The sequence below is a fragment of the Ostrea edulis genome, chromosome 1, assembly GCF_947568905.1.
Source record: "Ostrea edulis chromosome 1, xbOstEdul1.1, whole genome shotgun sequence".
Lineage (NCBI taxonomy): Eukaryota > Metazoa > Mollusca > Bivalvia > Ostreida > Ostreidae > Ostrea > Ostrea edulis.
Window position 1 is genome coordinate 38206305 of NC_079164.1, and position 5539 is coordinate 38211843.

The 5539-nt window shown below is 35.3% G+C and overlaps 1 pseudogene; it reads left to right on the forward strand.

The window, feature by feature from the left end:
• Positions 1-2434: 2434 nt before the first annotated feature.
• LOC125658745 (uncharacterized) lies at positions 2435-4731 on the forward strand (annotated as a pseudogene).
• The last annotated feature ends 808 nt before the right edge of the window (positions 4732-5539 follow it).

Below are 5539 nucleotides of genomic sequence, written 5' to 3' on the forward strand. Positions count from 1 at the left end.
GACTACGTTTACGTCTTTGTGTATTTGAAAATAAAACAAATATGTGTAGTGGAGTTTTTGGAGATTAGATAAAAAACATAAAGCCAAATATTTGATGCTACACATGCAAAAATGAAGATCATTTTCAAAAGTTTTTTGTTTTCAATGTATGATCAGATATCCCATCCTGAGCAATCAACGCCACACATAATATGCAGGATATTGGTAATCTGATACACTAATTCAATATAACTTTTTCAGGTTTATATCGAGATTAATATTTTAAGACTACTTTGTCTATACAATGAATTAATAATCTTCACCAGTTACACATTTTTGTCATTCTATAGTTCTATATTATTTCTTTCCACCACTTATACGAGTTAGGCTTTAGAAAATACCTTGACCATGACGGTATCATAACGAAATTTGCAATGTATAAAACAGATGATAGAATTCTGAAAGAGGGGAGAAGAGTAATGAATGGAGTAATGAATTGGCAAAATAATGTGGGACAAAAACAACAGTAAGATACAGAACAAAACTGTCTGAACTTTTCACCGTGAGGTGAGGTGACAGGGAAATTATTAGTATGTGTATTTATAGCTTGTTTACAAGAGCATGACGGTGAAATCGATTTTGGTCAGAGGAAACGTGTAACCAATCGGAGTGTAAGAAATCAGTCACCAGAGGTCAAGCATTTGTATATATTATTTACAAGAAAAATGAAATTAAAAATTATGCAAAACCTTACAAGTGAAGTTGAGTATGCAACGCTAAATTATAGATTTTTCAAGGAAATAATTGTGTTGGCTTTGAGTTTGAATTAAAAGCCAATATCAATATTACAGATTATTAAGATATAACAAATATGGTAAGGAATTTTGGAGGATGTACGGGGGTATAAATGCGAGGAACAAAGACAGAGCTCTTCAGTAGCTGAACAGAACTTTGTCTTTGGTCTTTCATTTATACAGGTAAGATATTGAGTATACTTGCGCATTTCTGAAATAACTTTTCAATTTTTCAGATGGCTTCGTTAATTTTTGTGTGTGAACTTTTATATTAATGTTTGTAATAATTATTGTATATTGTATAATATGAATTATAATTCTAATGATGAAATGTTTCTTTAATAAAAAAGAGTAGCTGAACAGAACTTTGTTTTTGGGCTTTCATTTATACAGGTTAAACGAAAAAGGGCTACTCCGTTCAGCCTGAGAACACAAAGATCCCGAGGTTAACTGGTACTTAGCCAGTATTTGCATATCACGCTTTGCGCCATAGCTGACTTAAAAATACTTCATCCCCCAAAACTTGTATATGAGCTATTACGAAGTTCGAGTCAGTTATGGAGCGAAATAGGATATGATAACGGCCTCCAGTAAGCCTACTCTTTCGAACATCAGGGAAACGATCTTTTGCGTGCCAAGAGTTGTACACCGGGCACCCTTTATCCAACGGACAGTTAAGTTTAAAATATATAAACAGGTTAAAAAAATCATTTCGTGTATATAAATAGTAGTAATAAAAGTTTTCACATTTTTCTGTAAAATCGCATTCTTGTAAATATTGTATAATATTATGATTGTGGATATTTGTAAAGTTCTTTCATTGATTGCATTCCGTGGGGATTCGGGGTTAGAATAGGTCCTCGGTACTCCCTTGCTTGTCGTAAGAGTCCTGGTCCTTCGGATGAGACCGCAAAAAACCGAGGTCCCGTGTCGTAGCAGGTGTGGCACGATAAAGAACCCTCCCTGCTCAATGGCCATAAGCGCCAAGCATAGGCCGAAATTTTGCAGCCCTTCACCGGCAATGGTGACGTCTCCATATGAGTGAAATGTTCTCGAGCGGGACGTAAAACAATATTCAATCAATCAATCAATCATTGATTGCACATTATAAAAAAAAAATCGTATGGGCGTAAACTCACTACATTTTAAAAGATCATTGATTGAAAGAGAACCCAGTTACAATGTACCTGGGAAGAGAACACCGACCTTCCGAAAGTAAACTGGAAACTTTCTCACTTAACGGCGCGAGCGGTATTCGAATCCGCGCCGACCAGGGTGAGAGGCCATGTGATATTGAGCGCGATGCTCTAAACACTTGGTCACGGAGGCCCCTATTTTAAAAGTTAATGAATGTGATGCACAGTCACAAGATATACATTCAGGCTGATGCTCTCTGTTTAGTGAGTAAGAATGGGTCAAATAATCACTTCGTCTTAGCGTTTCATTAAAGGTCATAGGAGACGGTTTTTATCGCAAATCTCGCTTGAAAGTATACACTACGACCGAAACAGTTATGCGTTGTGTGACGACACTATTGGATTTGACAGTTGATCAGGTTGAATCCCGGGTTGCATTCTATAAAACAAGTATTTTAATTGGCCTATTGGTGCCCGCCCACTTTTCCGCAGAGGAATTAGATCATTTCAGGTTAACGCATCGCAATGGAAGGACTAGAGAATTATCTGCGATAGATTGACGACGGCCTTGTATGTTATAAAGAAGAATTCGTAAAATTAGCAATTAAAAGCTATGCCACCTTAATTAAGGGACTGATTCACGATTTTACCCAAAATTTTGTTTTTCACTTTTAATGATCAAAATTTACTGTCTAATGTGTTTGAAAAATTTCAAATGAAAATTAAGGTTATACATCATCACAGAAGCTAATTTTAGAGAGTTTATTATTTGTTTTGTAAACAAAGATTGCGATATGTTATTGTTTACGGGATTTTCAAAAGAAATGGATATCGATCTAAGTTTATTATATCTTTCACATTTCAAGCATTTTAAGAGTAAAATGTGTCATCTAAAAGTTGAAATTTGTGATTATGCAAAAGTAAGATGAATTATATTACAAAATCAATATTTCACTTGTTTGTTTGTTTACATAAAAAAGACTCGAGTCTTTGTTTACATAACACAGATTTAAGGCTAAAATATTGCTTTCATTCTTGCATTCAGAAGGTCAAAATTTTGGTTGTCAACATTAAATGAGTTATATTTTTAATGCTTAACATCAAAAATGAAAAATATTTTGATCAAAAATCGTGAACCAGTCCCTTTAAAGTACCTGAGACCCTACGAAGTAGAGGGAATGAACATCCCTCCTGTGTGCAGACGCATGTTGGTGGAACGTATTGTAAACTTGCAAACGCCGAGTACTAAGGCTAAATTGAAACAGCAGTGTATAGAGGACTTTTGTGCACAGCCCACAACACCAAAACGTTTGCGGTTCGGAAGTCCAGAACCATCTGCTCCGGCCAACATTTCTACTGTCCCGGAAAGACGTTTCCAGTCGCCAGCTGCAGCCGCGCCGCGTGCTCCGGAAAATTTCCTTGAACAAGAAGTTGCTCGACTGAATGAAGAAAGAGATACCCTTTCCGTCCTATTAGTTCATAAAAAAGATGAACTGAATGATTTAAAACGTAAACCAAATGCACTGTCGGCCATCAATATCCCGGGAAATCCAATCACAAAATCGTCGTGCGACAACTGTCATCGGAAGGGACATCGATCAATAATGAATCGGGGAAACAAGTCCTGTCCCTTCATGGCCTGTGAGGGGTACCATGTATGCGGTCAGGAAGGAAAACACCCAGATCACAAGCAATCAGCGACCGAGGCAGGTTAACGCATCATTAACACACTTGGTTACACGAACATATTGCATGTAAATTTAAATAAAATATTTAACTGTCGACTTAACTACATTAAAGTATCAAAGTACAAAACATTGGGTATATAAATTAATTATATACACTGTATAATATATTGAGAACCTGTGCCCCTCGACATAGAACAAATTTTATCTACTGTTCTTGAATCGATTTATCACAGAATTATGATTGAAAAATATTAAAAAGTTTATGTTTAGGGGGCGAGATCAAAAGTTCAATGTCTAACAAAATACTAAATTCACATGATTTTCATCAAGCTCCCCCCCCCCCCCCCCCTCCAAAACTTGAATGTTGTAAAAAAAAAATCGTATTTGTTGCTAATTCTTTTGTTTATTTATGAAAAGAAACATTTCAGTTACCAATAAAGTAATTTCCATGTAAAATGCACTTTTATAAATGTAATTGTTAAAAACTGGATGTCATAACCCCCCCCCCCTTCTATATGAATTTTGTTTTTCACCTGACATCAATTGTTTGATCTTGCCCCTAAATCTATACCTACTATATTAATTGATTTATTCTATGTATTGTATGTTATAACATGCCAATAGGCCTTGAATTTATTTATCATCAACAAACTATGGCAATTTTATTTCAGGTAACGAAAGAAATAAATGATGTAGAGAGGAGACTCAAGAACATCAATGATGAACTGAACAGTATTAAAATGTTCCAGAAGCATAACAACACAAATTTTATCTCTGTAATGCGTCCCATCTTGAAATCTTTCTTTTCTCTGAAATATGAAGGCAAAGATGGAGCTCAAAATTTACAACGAGACTTGAGATACATGAAGATTGCAACCAATGGGCAAATTCCTGAAAATCAGACTCTTGAACATATTAATACCCTCATTACAAAGGGAAAGTCCAGGGTATCTGGCACAGTTGCCAACGTCGGCACACCACCCAATATGATGCCAGATCAGAACGCCGAAATCGAACCAACCTCCCCTGGTTATACAAGCCCACCACCGTCTAGTACTTCACTTGCACAACAACAACCATTACAACAGAGCTCTCCATTTCAAATAGCACAGTACAACCCATATTTCCACATGACATCAACTACTACTCCTTATCAGTATGTCATGTACCCAAATCACTGGAATTCAATGGATGATGCGTATGGAAATAGCTATACGTATCCAACAAATCCTGCCACATCTTCCACTATGACAGGTCCCGAATGCACTGCAAATCCGCCATTGCCTTTGGATTCACCACCTAAAAACGCACCATTGCCAAAGGACATATAAACTGAGAACATGAAATATTTTCTTGTTTAAAACAATGTTATTTTATTCATGCCTTTATATTGGTAATGAATATTTGAGGTTGGTAAGAAACAATCCAAGGATTTTGTGGTACAATTCATTGTAGTTTAAATGATGTGTTTGATTTAAAGTCCAATTCTGATATACATGTATTAAGACACAATACATAAGATTTTATTTGTGAAGGAGTTTGGTGTTATTAATGTCAAATTATTTTCTTCCATTTATAAAATTTAAAGTGAGTTCTAAATAATAAACTTTAGAATAATCAATTTCTTGAAATATCTTAATTCATGCCAACATATTGGCGTTACTCCCTGCAAATGGATTTATTTTTTGGGAGGTGGGGTATTTCTGTCTGTCTTCAGAAATAATTTTTTCTGGACATGTTATAAGAAACAAGAACATGGATTTTTCTGAATTGTATACTCTATTCAAGATATAACCTGATATTTTTATGATGATTGGACAATTTTAAACTTTAATGGACTTGGGTTTTTTTTTTTTTTTTGTTATGGCAAATCTGTGAGACTAATGCACTGGCTTAGGAGGGAATATAATGTAATTATCATGTCCATCTGTCTATACCACTT